The 16,727-nt window shown below is 38.7% G+C and overlaps 1 protein-coding gene across 1 annotated transcript in view; it reads right to left on the minus strand.

Moving 5' to 3' along the window:
- The window catches only part of usp53a (ubiquitin specific peptidase 53a), a 35,597-nt gene extending 29,592 nt beyond the window's left edge, over window positions 1-6,005 (minus strand). The window contains exon 1 of the mRNA XM_015008300.2: window positions 5,648-6,005. The gene's annotated coding sequence lies outside the window, so the exon portion shown is untranslated. The remainder of the gene's footprint in view (window positions 1-5,647) is intronic.
- Window positions 6,006-16,727: the final 10,722 nt, after the last annotated feature.

The raw sequence follows: 16,727 nt of genomic DNA on the forward strand, positions 1-16,727 counted from the left end.
AGCATGTGAGACAATGGAAGAAGAAGTATGTTTGATATGTGATGAGAAAAAATATGAAAAACACATTTCTAAACGAGACACACTGCACAAACAGAAAAAGCCAACCCAGAAATAGGAAAAAATTTGTCTCATACAGTACACCTTGCTCATGTTCATAGCTTTTAAACTTTTCTCATTTTGATACATTCAAATCAGAAATATTAATTTATTTCAGTGGGATTTTATGTGATCGAAGAGCACAGTGGAGTGTTGGAATAACCTGCTTTTAAACTTTTTTTTTAAATATAAATCTTATAAGATTTAAGAGATTTGCCTTTGTATTTAGTCCTTTATAACTGGATACCCCTTAATAAAATCCACTAAAATCGAATGTCTTCAGAAGTCACCTAGTAATAAAAAAGCACCACATGTGTACTTTGATCTCCGTATAAATCCAGCTGTGCTCTGTAGGCCTCATAAGTTGGAAAAAACCAGCATCAAAATCCTCAGGGAACACAGCAGGCAACTCATGGAGAAAGTTGAGAAGTTTGAAGCAGACTTGGATTATAAAACAAACCATGTCATAGAACTCTGTTCAATCCATCAACTTAACATGGCACATTTGCAAGCCAACAAAATTATGCCACCTACAGAGACAGTTTGAGGAAGAACAGCATTAATCACAAAAGCATCAAAAGGCCTCATGGCACCTCTGGAGTAGCTGCACGCCATAAGCCTGGCTTTTTAATGGAAGAGCAGCAAAAAGAAAACCATTGCTGAAAGAAAGCTTTCACATTGGCAAACATGCAAGAAAATGCTCTCATCAGGTGAGACTAAAAAAATGTAACTTCTTGGCCTAGTTGCACAAACGTAGGTATTTTAGTAAACTAGAACATTATATCAAACTAAGCATTTTATTAGCAGCATTAGGATGTGGGTGTGCTTTTATTAAACAGTGACAAGAAAGTAGGTCAGAGTTCAGGAGAAAAAAAAAAAAACTACCAAACTAAACAAAGCAACAAGTATCTATAGAAAAAACATGACGTACCTATTTCTGTAAATGTCCAAAGATAAAAATGTATCTTAAGATATCAGTTGCAGTAAAAAGAAACAAGAAAGCAGGGATGCAATGATAAATTTGATTTTCTTAATTTTGAGAAATAGGTGATTTGCCACATGAGAAGCCAATCTTATCACCTCTGCAAAGGTTTGCAAGACTACTGTTGCCAAATTAGTGACTTTGTTTCTGCATTTCGCAATTCTTCCAGGAAAAAAAAAAATCTGTATCCTCCAAAACCAGAATGGGCAGGTCAGGTTTTTTAAAGATTGCGACCAGCAAGAAAACTGCAATCAGTGCACGCCAACTAAAGCCTAATAAAAAGGGTAAAAACTACATGAGCCAATACAAAGAAAAATTTACTTAAAAGAATACAGATTTATTAGCAAGTACCTCTACTGCAACATCTTTTATCCATCTAAACAGTGTCACTGCATAAAATACTGCAGCTTGATCATTTCATTTAATAAGCCTAAAGACAAACCACTTTGTCGCTGAAAACTGCAGTTTTCATGCCAACTCGATCAAAAAATGTAGAGTATCTCTTTGAGAAAGCCTAAAAAGATCTTTTTTTCTCTTCTTGCGAGCAGTGCTGCAGGAAGCCCAGGTTTCCTTCAGTAAACAAAAGCTTTCTCGTATGTCAAACCCAGGGACGACTCATTCCCCCCCCCCACACTCCACTTGTCAAAAGGAAAACAACTCAGGCTGACATTTTAAAGCGTCAAGCCAGATATTGAGGGGAGTATCAGCAGTATCGGAAAGCCCGAGGAGTCTGTAAAATATGGAGAAATACGACAGGAAGGCGCGGGGGGTCCCGTTCTAAGATTAATCTATCAGAGATCTGTTGATGGATAGCCTCATTAAGGAGGATTCAATTGATCTCCTTTATATGGTAATGCCAGGAGCTGCTGATGAATCAATCTGTGGTTAAGTGAGTCACACTTATTCGATGTCATTATGAAGTGAGAACACAAACATGTCAAAGAGAGAAGAAGCACATGGTGTTCTTAGAACGCCTTCACTGTGACTGTTCAGCTTTGATAATCGTATCCCCATGAGTTAATAATTCAACCAAATCCTGCAAGTGTTCTAAAGGCAAATGCACAGCTTTTTACTATTTTAAAAACAGCTATATAATGTTTTTATGGCTTTTTTTTTTCTTTTTGCCATCACAGTTTCTATTAAACCAGAAACGTCAATAAAATTAGAATTAAAGCTCCTTCACAGGTAGTTTAATTCAAAACATGACAAAGTTCAGGGAACGGATCATTAAATTCGAACTGATACAATCTGGAGAAACTATTTGTTTACCAGGTAACAACGTGGAGCCTCTGTTTCAAGAAAGAGAGAGAAAAAAAAAGACATCTTTTGTTTGTTTTTCTAATAAAATGCTGCTCCCCAAATCCAAAACATTCCTACTTTGACATTCAGTTCATGCAAAGTTTCCCACCACTGAACTCACATTCTTTCTACTGGGAAATGTGACAAATTACATCGCTTTGTGTATTTATTAAGCCGCCACAACCTGTAAACACATGCTTCTCATTTCAGAAGCAGGCAAAGTTCTCAGAAGTCCGAAGCATTTCTTCAAATCAAAGTATGAAGTCACGTTTTTTTCCCCCCATTTTCATTCTAAGCACAACTCTAAGCTAGAAGAGAACATGAACAAGTTTGTACGCACTATCAAAAGTAACGTCGCTCTCTCTCCTTCTTTACACTGGCTTTAAGTTCAAGCCTTCCAGGAATTTCAGAGTTATTTCATTTGTGGAGTTCAGGCATGCTGAGAAGCTTTTTATAAAAGCAACAATTAAACCTGACCCTGCGTCTAAAAGGAAAAAAAACAAAAAAGGAACCAGTGAAACATCTCTAATTCCTTTCGGACAGGATTCAAGCATTTGGGCAACAAAGAAGTTATCCTGTGTCGGCTTCCTGCTCTTCAGTATACGGTCACCATGATCGGCCTTGTAAAACTGAACTGGCCAGTCGCACCACGCCAGGTCAGCCATTATTTCCCACGGCCCACAGAGGAAAAGACTCTGTGGAGAACAAAAGCAGTTCTCCCAGTTCCAGGAACCAGCTCTTGAGTAAAGGTTTTGACTGAAATACAACATCCTCCTGTCTGCTCTTGGAACTACTTCCATAAGGTCTGCTGATTTAAAAACGCCTCGCTATGAAACGCGATGTAGGATTACAACTGTACTAAGCTAACTTATGGCAACATAGTTATTAAGCATTTACATGGACTTTACTTTTACACTTGCTACCAAGCATAATCCAGTTTCAAGGAATATTTTGTGGAGAAATTCCCCCAACAAGTATTGCTGAGTGAGTCCTGTCAGAAACCTGTGTGTGACCTCGAATTAAAAAGGATGAATAACTAAAAATTGCTTCTAAAAGTTGTAAAATTATAAATAGTTTATCATTCTAAGCACAGCTCTAAGAAGAGAACATGAACAAGTTTGTACACACTATCAAAAGTAACATCCTATATGAACCGAAGGAGCCTCCCTTACATTCTGGGAACTTTTAATTAGTCATTCCTGATTTCTGTTACCTTCAGCTACAAAAATGACATATCCAATATTATCTAATGAATGGAGACTAGGTTGGGTGAGGTCCCTTACTTATTTTGCCTCTTTGCACAGTAAACAGGATGGTAAAAAAAATTACCATGGGTCACTGTTGGAAAACTGCAGATATGTCCAGCCTCTTGGGGATCACTAGAACAGTCATTTGATGCTACAATTATTATTCCACACAACAGGCACTTTTTATTTCAGAACTTTATTTTTACTTAATTTTAATGTTTCATGTTGCAGGCATAGCAATAAAAAAAAAGGCAAATACTTTTTAAAATTTCTAAACAGAAATGTATTGATCATATTACGATTTACTGCATTCATGCATTTCAACCACACAAGTCTATGATAAATATTTCACCATCAGAATCTTACACCCGACACAACTGACAAATCCAATAGAACATGATGGTATCTGTGGCAATAATTGTCGTACTCGTGCCTCACTATGCAAGCACCTGAACTGGATGTTTACTTCACGATTAGACACCTGTACCTGGTAAGTGTGCTTCTTTCAGGTAAGATTGCTCAACGCGCTTGCAAACGAAGACGTGATAGAGCGCTTGGAGAGACAAAACTGGTTCGTCAGCATGCCACTGTGTGTTTTTCCACAGTGTTAAGGCTTTGTGGAAATGTTCCAAAAAAGACATGAGGACAACAGCACGAAAGTACGGGATGTATTCATGGCTAAAGATTCTATGATTTCATCATGACTGTGCTTTGTTTGAAGAAACTAATCTGAACTCTTTAAAACGGGAGTAAACTGACCCAGTTTAAGTCGTGGATGAGACAAGTGTCCACTCTGAGTTCTGAATGAGATTGTTAAAAAGATAAAATGTGTCACCAAAACATAATAAAAGTTGCGCAATACAAGTCTGCTCTCAGTTCCCATCCCTGACTGTTTAACCTGGTTTCACACACCATAAAGAGGCACTGAACGGGAGATGTTTTGAACTGGTATGCATAACACGGTGTTAACACTATTTAGTAAGATATTTTTGTGAAGCTGTACGTTTAACACACACGTTTAATACACAACAGACAAAACCTATTTTGTGGGGAAGCTCCTTTAATTCACGGTGTTTGCGAACATAGGCATCAAAATATATCTCAGGGCTGACATTTTGTTAACACTATTAAAAGCTCACGTAACAACTGTAAATATACTTAAACATTGGTATTGTCAGTAGCTTGTGTGTGACCAAAACCAATGTTAAAAAAAACGAACTATAATTGTTTAGCAAGTTAGTTTGTGGTATCTTAATATTCTCAGGTATGTTGAGCCAAATGCTGACATGGGCACGTAACTTGCGTCGGCATCTCAACACTAAAATGTAAACCATACTTAAACATTTAAAATAGCTGTTTTACGCTTAATATTTTGTTGATATCCGCATTATTCCTGTTTAGTAAAATCGTTTTTGTGAGGAATATGGGTTAAGTAAGAGAGATATTGATAAAGTTGCGAATTTTAGTCTTATACGTAAACACATCTTCGTATTTATTGTTAAACATTGGGTAATGCTGACCTCTAGGTGTTAGGTTCATATCCAACCTAAACTTCTTTATTTTGCTGCTTAAGAAGTTACGTTGACTTGCATCGACATGCATACATGGACCTAACATCTAAACATAAGCGTAAAACATACCTCAAGATTAGCATTACCCCATGTTTCACACTAAAAACGAAGATGAGTTAATACCTAATAACGTTTAGCATAAAACACACCTACCGTAGCGAGCGCGTCAACTGTTGACTTTTAAAAGTAACCACAATATGAACTCGTACAAGACAGACTGTCTAAATTACAACTATTTTGGATTTTTTTTTTCCTGTAAACATCTTCACTAAATATTTTGAAACTTGAGAAGTATTACGCTAAGATGGCTAACCAGGCTAGGCCTACCTGGTTCACCTGAGCTCCAGGTACAGCCTCCATTTCATTTCCGCCCCACGTAAGCTACTACTGCTAAACATCAGCTAAGAAAGTTTCAACAACTACAGGAGTCATTAGAAACAAAAGGCACTCACCTTTACGAGTGTTTCGTCCAAATAAGAGGCGACAGTATCCGTTAAAGTGCTAAAAAGCTGATAAGCCGACGAACTCTGAATAAATGTGTGTCAAGGCGCGGAGAGACGCTGGAAAAGTACTCCACCAGTCCGGGAGTAAAAAAATAAATAAATAAGTGTTGTTTTACAGCGCTGAAACTCTCATGTGACTTCCACTTCGGACACGTCTCACTCAGTTCAGCTGCGATTCTGTTCCCGGTGTGAAGCAGAAGCCACAGATGTGGGCGGTGGTGGGGTTGAGAACTGACTGGTCGCTCCGTCGACTTCGGCACCTGAAATACTGGATTAGAGATGTTTTCAGAGCTGAGATGTCAAACCCCGCCTCTTCAACAGCACTCGCTCTGCAGTCTGCCATGCTGCTGCCGCTGCTACTGCACACCGCTGCCACGGCTACTGCAGGCTGAGACTCACGCACATACAGTAGCTTTCTGGCAGGACAGTGGGAGGTTTGTTAATGTTTCTTTATAGCGATGAAGTCCGCAGTTTGCACCCCCTCTGTTCTATGGGCTATAGGCTTCGAGCTGCTTCATACGCGCCTATTGTTGACAAACCTTTGCAAATCTACAGTCCGCTGCTAATATGGTCATGTCGCTTTAATTTTTTCTCATTTTTATTTGAATTTAATTTGATTAACCAACCAATGTAGGCCAGTTGTTTTCTAAAACAAAATCTGAAAAGTGTGGCATGCACATGAATTCAGTTCAATTTAAAATGTATATTTTATTAATCCCAAAGTGAAATTAAATATATTTGTAACTCATATTAAAAAAAGAGTTTGAGATCCTGGTGGATGTTGGATCTCCTGTAGCAGTCTGTATTGCAACGACTCTCAAGGGGCTTCTGATCTGACAGAAGTCACTTAACAGTCTCATGAAGAGGATGCACAGGGTTGTCCATGTTTTTAATTCGTTTTTTGCCCAATAATCTCCATGGGCTCCAGAGTGGTCCAGAACAGACACAACTTTCTTTATTACCTTGTCGATAGCCTTATCAAGTCACCAGCTCTGATGTTGCTGCCCCAATAGATGTTTGTACCAAACAGTGCACTCTCCACAACAGATTTGTAGAAGATCTTAAAGCCTCCCCTTAAACAGCATTCTCCGCAAATCTGTGACTTTCAGAAGTCACAGAGATCCACTGCTCAGGAAGCATACTCAGAATTGTATCAAAAGATGTTTTCAGCTCAAGTGGACATTTTTATTTGTAAAAAAGTAAAAAAAAAAAAAAAAAAAAAAAACAATATGCACTTCAAAATGAACTATGCTGCACTGGTCTATTTGCATCAAATCTCAATTAAACAAATAGAAGTTTGTTTTAACACAAAAGCTATGGCATTACTTGTTCATTTAGAGAGGTTTTTGCTTATTTAGTCAGTAAGCAATCATGCATCCGTAATGCTTTGGCATTTGAAGAAAAGCTTATGTGTCGCAGTGTAGTGGCCTGGATTAAAACATGCTTTTTGGGGTGTTAAATGTTTACCTGCATGGTTACACACCAACAATGTGTTGACAGCTCAGACACAGATGATAATTATGGAGGGGTGGAAAAGAGTCATGTAAGGCTCCGGTACCCAGACACCATCTGCCTGATCCTGTTACATAAAGAAAGAAACTGGAAGGAGAGTGCAATTAAAGCATTTCTAGCCCCTCCTTTTAAGCACGAAAATAAATCAGTGTCATGTACCACGACTTAAGCTGGTCACATCCATTTTTTTTATTATTTAAAACAGATATTAATTATATTAAGTAGTTTGGAATGCTGCCAGAGCAAAGAGAGGCCATTCATCATGTGGGGTTATTGAAACATTGAAGGTAATGAATTTAAATTCCTGGTGTTCGTGCGGGTTATCCTGATTATGAGTGTTAGCTGAATACTGCATAATAATCTTAACAGCAAAAAGTCTGCATGACTAACAGAGTACACACTGGAGAGTAAGCTGCCATGGTCAGGCAGACGAATCGGAGGAAAAAAAAAACTTTTAAATTAAAAACATTAAAGTCTCCGCATTAGAGGTAAAGTGTAAACTGCCCTCAATCCTCTTATGTGTGTTCCTGAGACTTGACACATGATCGAAAGGACAAAATCCTGGATACTAGCGGCCGAATTGCGCTTCCTCTGTTTGGATATCAAGCTCAGAGCTCGTCTGTTGTGAGCAGCTCTGACAAAACCCACAACTGATTGAGATGGAACTGCTGCTTCTTTAAATCAGAGGACTCAGTTCACCGCATACTCGTCCCTCATTTCCACTGAGCAGTACAGCACAGGTTGGTGTCGTTCGGTATGGTATCTCATGGTCCACCTTAAATCTCAGTTTTGGATAAGTGGAAGACCGTGAGTGGATAGCTGTTTTCCGGTTTTGAAAGGAGTAGGCATCCTGTTCAGACAACTCCTCGGCCTCTCCCTTTTGAGGTTTTCCTAGTTATATTCTCCCTAAAAGCAAATCCTGAAGTACAGAGCAAAAGCACAAAACTATTCGTACTTGTGTACGCATCTTGTGACTCGACACAAGTAGCTGGAATGAGCCTCCCGAGTTATCTGATGGTAGCTCAGATTAGAGTTGCTGTTCCTCACGAAGGAGTGAGATGAAAAAATAAAAGTTCTTGATCAAGACGCCTCCTGGGCGCCTCCCTATGGAGGGTTTTGTTATCGTCCCACTGGGAAAAGATGCCCCTGGCAGACTTGGAGCTCACTGGAGGAATATCTGTTTGGATTTGGGAAGGCCATGTGGTCCTCCAGAGTGAACCAAGTGCCCATCACTGCAGAATACAGTCTGGGAGGGAATCAAATGTGAGTGGAGTCTAACTTTTATGTCCACTAACAGCTCAGATTCTAATGTGCATCCTGCTGGTAGTAGACGAAGAACTTATTCACAAATCTTTATTGCTGCATTTGATTATTTCAAGCCTATAGTTATAAAATGATAATTAAAAAAATAGTTTAAAAAAATAAGAAGGGGTTGAAAAGTTTTATTAACTGCTTCTCAGTTAAAATATCACATAGTTTTGTTAATTTGGTGCTAAGCAAACTGTTGCTTAACACTTTTTTGTAAGATTTAAACCTAATCAAAGTCACAACTGTTTGCTTGACCATTCAAACTACAGAAACAATATGTCGCAAGCCTAAAATGCAGAAGGAATTTGTGTTAAGAACATAAAACTGAAGATTGATTGGAAATATAATCAAATAATAATGTACGCCAATTGTTTTAATAATCTGCATGCTAAAAAGAAAAAAAAAGTCTCTGCTTTCCTATCATCTTTCATTCATTGGGATTGAGGAAATGGGCTGCCGTGATGGAGTGTGCACCGAGGGGTCACAATGTATCAGCATGATCCAGACTTTCCCCAGGAAGTACTTGAAAGAGCCCATTGAGGAGACGTTTCCCTCTGCACTTGTTTCCTCCAAGGACATAATGCTTCTGCTTCCTTTTAAAATAAAAAGCCGGCTCAAAAGAATGGTACTACAATGCTTGAGTGATGTAAGGCTTTTATGATTTTGCATAAGCCTGTATGTACTTTATCACCTAATTAGATATTTTATTGCCTACAGTTTGGGAAAACACAAAGAGAGGTGAAAAAAAAAAACAAGGAAAGCGTCCTGGACTGCTGGTGTTACATTTCATTTTATTTGCATTTGTCTTTTTTGGATGGGATTACCAACGATATTGCTCAGAGCACAGATTTACATTCCATGTTCCCCTCCCTTTCTTATTCTGTATAAAATACAGATGAGACAGCTCTCAGATATTTTATTAAGCTATAAAAACCTTTCTTATCTGAGCTTGGTAGACAGATTGAGATTAAGTTGCCGAATTTGTGCACTGTCAGCTTTGCGGCTTTGATTCGAGCCATAAGGCTACAAACGACTACATCATTACTACATCATTGTGCTGATAAATCATCACAGCTCTGGCTCGTTTGCTCTGGAATGGTTGCATTTTAACCTATGCCACCAGCTGTAGAGCTGTGTAGATATCTGTGTCATCATTTTTTTGACTAATTGCCAGGAAAATCAAGTATTCATTGGGTTGCTTCAGTTGTTCAGTGTTGCAGAAACATTTGTCTTCTAATTACCAGACAAAGATAACATTACTAAATACAAATTCCAGTTTTCAAATTCAACAAAAAAAATATCCAAATCAGCCTGGTCCCAAGAAAAAAGCGACTTTCTCCTTAAGTTCAAGCTTTGACTAAAGCCAATGCAAAAGGTTTATTTTGTTTGTTTTTGAGCCACTTAGAGATGGAACTGCTGTGCTTTCGATCATTTCCTGCTGCGTAACCCAAGTGTGCATGAGCTTAAATCACATATTCTCATTCAGAATTTTCTTGCAAAGAGCAAAATTCATGTTTGGATCAACTCACAGGCCATCAAACTACCAGCCCTATTCTTGACTGTAGGTATAATCTTCTTTTTCTGAAGAATTTTCAGGATTGGTTTTAAACCAGGTGTAACTAAAGAAACTGAGGTCTGCAGTGTATTAGACCTTCTTCTGCTTTGTGATTTACCAAAATTGCGCTTGGAGTAATTTTGGTAGGCTAACCAATCCTGGAAAGGTTCACCAAGAAAATAACCTTTTAAGTTTTTTTCTCGTCATCTTAGCTTAGGAAAAACCATAAAACATTGGAAGTTTGTATTAAGTGAGAAATTCCTCTTGATATCACTTTGAATGGCTTTTTAAGTTAAGATTTATTTATTAACAACTTTGCCAGGTCTGCAACCTGACAGGATGCAAAATGGATGTTTCACAGGACGCCAGTGACAAAGCGTCGACTTCTGACCTTGTGTTTTCCCCAACGACCAGGAAAATACTTGCTGAATGCAGTAGGTAAACACAGCTCAAATGACAAACCTCCGTCCTCTTTTTGCCCGGGGTGCTATCTCTGCAGTGGGCAGTGTATTGAATCATTGATGATTTTGATTGTTTCTCTGGGTCACTAAATTCCACTTCATCCCAAATGTGCTGAAGCTTTTGAGCGGTGGTATTTTTAGCACTGATGTCTGCCTTTTCAGTCAATACATACAGTACTTTACAGATACAGTTGTGTTCTACAAATGTGGAAAAGTCCGGCTTTTAAATATCTGTGCTCACAATAAAAAACTGAAATGGACTAAACTTGATCAATGAAAATGAAAAATTGCAATTGCTGTTAGAACATGAAGAATTGCTAATATATACAGAATATTTTTCTGTTCTGGTACTAGAAACACCAGAATTTAAGTATCTAACTCAAGTGTGAACTTAATCTGCTCCCACTTCAGCTTCAGTAATAATAAATGTCCTAGTTTGTGTGCATGTTTGAGTATGCACAAGAATTTTGGATGCGTTTTAGTTTCATGGGAAATGCAAATAGATCAAGAGGAGCAGCTTGCACTGGTAAAAAAGTCATGTTAGGGTAATTTATTTTGACCAAGTACATAAACAAATAAATATGGGATATCTTTCTAAGTAAGCACTGGAAGGAGTTGGATTAGTCTGAATCAACCAAGGTTAGACCTTTTATGTAATAGTTAGGGGGGAAAACAAGATTAGGAAGACTAAACAAAGCAAAGCTTCTAATGTCTTCTGTGAATACCATTCATTGTGTTCCTACCAAAGTACTTTTAATGAGGAAAAGCACAAAGGTAAAAGCCTTGCTATTACGTAAGAGATTAAACATGCTCCAGTGATACAATGAAGGAGGTTTCACCTCTAAAGCAGCTCATGATATCTAAAATAGGATTATCATCTAAAAATATTGAGTGCGCTTAGCTGTTTGGAATAAAAAAAAATGACTTAAAAGTTTGTCAATAATTGGCAGCTTTACTTTTATTTTCTAGTTAGCTTGAGGCTACTCAAGCTAACTAGATTTTTCTGTTAGCCTGTTTTCTCTAGCATGCCAGGTTATGAAAATAGTGTTTTCAAAAAAGCATTATGATATATATATATATATTTATTTATTTTTTTTGCCGTTTTGCTTTGAGTCCTACATGCAGCATCAATGGTAAAATCAGATCTTTTGCTCAGTAAGTATCAGATGCTATAAGAAAAGTGCAGCGATGTCTCTCCGTAGAGCACTCTGACATCCTAGGGGCAACCTTACATTTCCACTAAACAGCAATTTATAGGTAGAAAACAGGAGAATATGAGGAAAAAACACAAGTGCTGTTTTATAGCCTGTCTGTAGTTTTGTTTGTCATAGAAGAGGCTACAGTCTGTTATGACAATTTTTGACGGGCCACTCAGCGAACAGAAGAAATTGTGGACGATTGACGAAGATTTTCTGCGCTGTTTTAGAAATGTAGCCTGGCTGCAGATTTAGCAATGGCAGCAGAGGAAGTGAAAAGGCACTCAGTCTGTGTTGGTCACGTTTCTAAATATTACAGGAAGTAATACAAGCAATTTCCGGTAAGTTTCTTAGCGTCAAACCGTCGCATTACACACGCAATGGGCAAACGCTAGCGAGTAGGTAAAAAAATGTTAACACAGTCCTACCTCCAGGAAGTCATCGTTTCTCAACAGCCGAGAGCCCAGACCCTCTGTATGAAGCGAATAGTTGTTGAAATGCTCTTTTAACATCTTAGCTTCAACTATTGTTGACTATGACAACTGTATGTCCTAACTTCTTCTCTGATTGGGCACAGAGGGATTTATTTGCATTAATATCAATACCATGTTGTAATGACTAAATTTCTCACAGCTGGTGAGTCTTTCTTAATCTGCACTTGGCCTTTAAAACCACTTGTGATTGTAATCATAAAATCATGATAAGCACTATTTTTCAAATTAACCTTAAGTACAATGAAAATATTAAAGTATGACTCCAAGAGGAAGCAATATAAGAAAACAAATTCTCAGTAGTTATCAAAGGGTGGAATGTACTTTGTGTGGTTCTGTTCTCAAACTGTGAGAAAAAAATGTTTCCTCCCAGCATTGGTTTTCATATGAAAGAGCCTTTCCACTGTCACTTGAATGGCATTTTTGTCATCATGATGACTTTGCAGTATAACAACACAGGCACAATGGCATCACAGCATTAGTAACATACCGAACAATAGAGAAAGTGAAGACCTTTCTTTGTCTGTACCTCATTTCTGTGCTCATTTGCATTTTCTTTTTACCCCCGAGTTGTTGTTGTTTTTGTTCCACACTGTTTTAGTTGCAGAAAAGTGGATGACATGAGCACATTCCTTCCCTTTCTTTCCTGCAACTGACCATGTTTCATTAATGCTGGAGTGCAGCCAAGGGGGTGACTGTGATATATTTCACTGCTGTGTCTGCTGTATCCACGGTAGCTACAGCACACAGGAAAGGCATGCTTCGGAGCGGAGTATAAGGAAACTGAAATGCTTCTATTTTCCCCCACAAAATAACGTAACCAGAATGTGGTAGTTGAAATAAACTAATTTTAATGGAACCCGTTGTTTGTTTTAGATTAAAAAGTTTCCCGTCACGTTTGTATTTCTGCGTGTTTTTAGCTATCTGTCCCTGTCGCGGTCGTCAGGTACTAATTCTCGACTGACCACTAACCAAACCAAGAAGGTTAACACATATTGACCATTTAAGAATATAGATGAGGCCCCTGAGGCAAAATACAGAAGCTGGATTACTGTGAGAAAGCACAGCTATAATTGGTCTCAGGGGTTTGGTGAGTAAACAGGAACATTGTTTTGAAAGTTAATTTCACTGTAGAGGATGCGCACTTTCCAATGTGTGCATGAGGGTCCTTCATACAAGCTCGGTTCAAGAGTGGATAGTGTTTGTATTGCGATAATTTATGCACTTGGCTGAACTATAACTTCTTTAAAGATATTCAGCTAGAACCTAATTTAAAAATGATAATTCAAGCGCAGCCACAAGGACTGTTTAGTGATGTTAGCAGGTGTGCAAAAATCCTCCTAACTAAAAGCTGACAAACAGAAACATATTCCCAAATTCTCTCTTCAAGTCATTTAACCTCCTTGCCCTCAAACCCCCACACCTAACCTCACCACCACACTGTATCACAGCATATTAGCCATCTCCTTGCATAGCAAATCTATCGTGGCGTCAGTTGAGAGAGTAAAACTAAATTAGGTTTTGGTAGTTACAGCACAGTACCACACAAAACGTAGTTCATAATTGTGAAGGAGGAGGAAAATGAGGCATGTTTTATATATTTTTTTTATTTTAAATAATTAAAAACAAAAGAAAGATGTGGCATGTATTTGTGTTTACTCGCCTTGAGTGAATACTTTGCACCACCGCCTTTTACAGCATTTACAGTTGCACTTTCCCCCCTCATCTACAGACTGATTTTTCTCTTCCTGAAACCCTGCAAAACGGTCCAAGCTCAGTCAAAATGGATAGAGAGCCTCTGCGAACATCATTTTTTTAAGTCTTGCCACAGGCTCTTAATTGGATTTATGTCTAAGCTTTGACTTGGTCATTCCAAAACATAAATATGCTTTGACCTAAACCAGAGGTGTCAAAATCAATTTCATTTATGGTCACATCAAGATCACGAGTGTCCTAAAAAGGGCCGGTTGTGGCAGAATCTGGTGATGAAATGACCTATTAAACTGTAAAAAATGTAGATGAGAGCCTCTTATAATTAAATAATGGAGGACAACCTTTCACACTGAAGGTAATTAGACGCAATAAAAATAAAAACTGATTTGATAAGGCTGATGACATAACTCAAGTTAATACAACTTAGCTTGAAGGTGCTATTTATGTGGCAAGAGGGCCTCATAAAGAGGTGTGTCAGGCCAGATTTGACACACTCCACTTTGCAGATACAATGTGTAACAATGGAAGAAGCTTAACGCTTTCTTTTACAAGGCAGCATACACCGAAAAAGTTTGAACTTACATCTTGAAGCTGCCAAGTGTAATATCCGTTCATGAACTGTGCAGTGAGTTCCACAAAGAGTTTTCTGCTTTTCGCCTAGTTGAGAGAGCAATAACTTCCTGCCCTTGTGGATGTTTCACAGCACATTTGTTTTCTTGTCGGCCCATGCGTACTTAAAGGACCCCTTCTGGGATATCGGCTGGCCGAGTCAAGTGGCTCGGGCCTTTTAGCGGTTGTTTGTGTCAGCAGCACACAGCAGACTCAGCGCTCGGTGCTGAGTGTGCAAATGGAAACCCGAGGGAGTTCAAGCTTTAAAACATGACACTTACTGCAATGGCAGCGAGGCTCATTGTTATGCGCCGATGAAGATACAGAAGTCTGGTGGACTCGGATGGAGCGTGGTCACACAGGAAAACCAGGAGGGGGATTTATGAAACAGTGGAGAAATTCAACACCTCTCCAACTTTTGCACCTGTTGAACGCAGGAAAACAGACTGCTCCCATTTCGTCAGGTTTCATGTTACATGTTAAACAGCGCTGCTATGAATAAAAAGCAGCCTAAATCTAAAAAGATATCACACAGCCTAAACCGGGAACACAGATTAGACCTCGGTCTGCAGGAGTACTTCTGAGCAGATGACCAACTTGAAAACAATCTAAGGAAACAGCTTAAGTCGCATCTAAATTGCCCCTAAACATTGACCCAGAATATGCAACCGGACAGTTAAACCAAAGCTTTTTTTCTTTGTGACCTGAAAAAAAAAAGAGAAAAAAACAAGTGGTCATTTTACACTTGGATGCCTGTCAGGTGTGTGAGATTATATTCTCTTAGTGGAGAGTCGCACACGAACGTTCCTTCACACTGCTTTGCTTTGCTTCAGAGAACAATTCAAGCACAATCCTGTGCAGGGGCTCTGCACGAGTAAAAAAATTGGCTGATATCTGTATATGCAAACTGTATTCTGTATTCAAACAACTTGTCTGTAATTCCTTCCATAATTTCTTCCTTCTAAGTTCTGCATTTTTTTTCCTTTCTCACATCCTTCCTTCTTTCTTTGACTTTCACTTCCCATCTTTCCTCCTTAATTTCCCTTTCAAACTCTTGTTGTTTTCGAGGTTCAGTATTCAAAGTCCAACCTTGATAGAAATAACTATAGTGAATTCATAGTGAACTTTTCTATCTATAATTTAATGTGGGTGGAGAATGGGCGGATTTGAGTGTGGAAAAGTAGGGAAAAATCTCAAGAAGGGCACTCGTATTCCCACAATTCATGCAAATAATTAAACCCTAAGCAAACTCTATGCAGGCAAATCCAATTCCAATTCCATATTTGTGCCTCTTCATGCCGAGGGAAACAAGCTGGAAGGGAAACTGGCTGCAGATTAATTATCAAATCATCTGGGTTCCCTCAGCTCTCAGCCTCTGCTACACTCTGCTAATAACATTCCCGCTGCTACATTTTTATACCCCCGATATGCAAAAGTTCAAAGAGAGTTCACGTCTCCTCTTTGATAAACAATGCTGGATGTCTTCTGCGGTCCTTGGCAGAGCCGGCGGCACCGGCTGCACTGCGCTGCCAGCGGCTTTGTGGAGTGTGCTGGCCGGAGGAATTCAGGAGGACTAGGAAAAGGGCGTGGCACCAGGAGCTGCGCATTCCAAAGGCCCTCTGACAGAGGCGAGGAATGCTGACACTGGACTTAGTCACAAGCCTCTAAGAAACATGAGACACGTTTCCTAACTCAGTTTTGGAAACACAGGGGACATCACTCACCGTTGAGAAACTATTCACACAAAGCTGCAGCATTCTTCCATAGATTCAGTTCAAAATAGCTGCTTAAAAAAAAAAAAAAAACAGGTACCACAGTCATTTCAATGGAATTTTAATTTGCACATTCACTGTTTTCTTGTGCTCCTAATGAAGTTTTTCTAAAGATAACAGAAACTTCCTCCCTTCACAGCAACCTCTCCCTGACAAAGATTTAGACATTGTTTTGACTATTTCATTTTTTACGTAATCCAAAGAGATCGAAAGACGAGTCATGCGTTATGTAGTTAACTCTCATTAGGCTATATTTTGTAAGACTTGCCAGTGTTTGCAAAGAAGCTAGCAAGAAAAGTTAGGCGGTTCACTTGTCTGTACAGTAATTTTTCTTTAAAAAGCTGTCACTTGGAAAAAAAAGATACAAACTTAGTTAATAAAATGTAATTGTAAGTTGGAATACAAATCAAAA

The sequence above is a fragment of the Poecilia mexicana genome, unplaced genomic scaffold, assembly GCF_051168715.1.
Source record: "Poecilia mexicana isolate PSO_F unplaced genomic scaffold, ASM5116871v1 scaffold_18, whole genome shotgun sequence".
NCBI classification, from domain to species: Eukaryota; Metazoa; Chordata; class Actinopteri; order Cyprinodontiformes; family Poeciliidae; genus Poecilia; species Poecilia mexicana.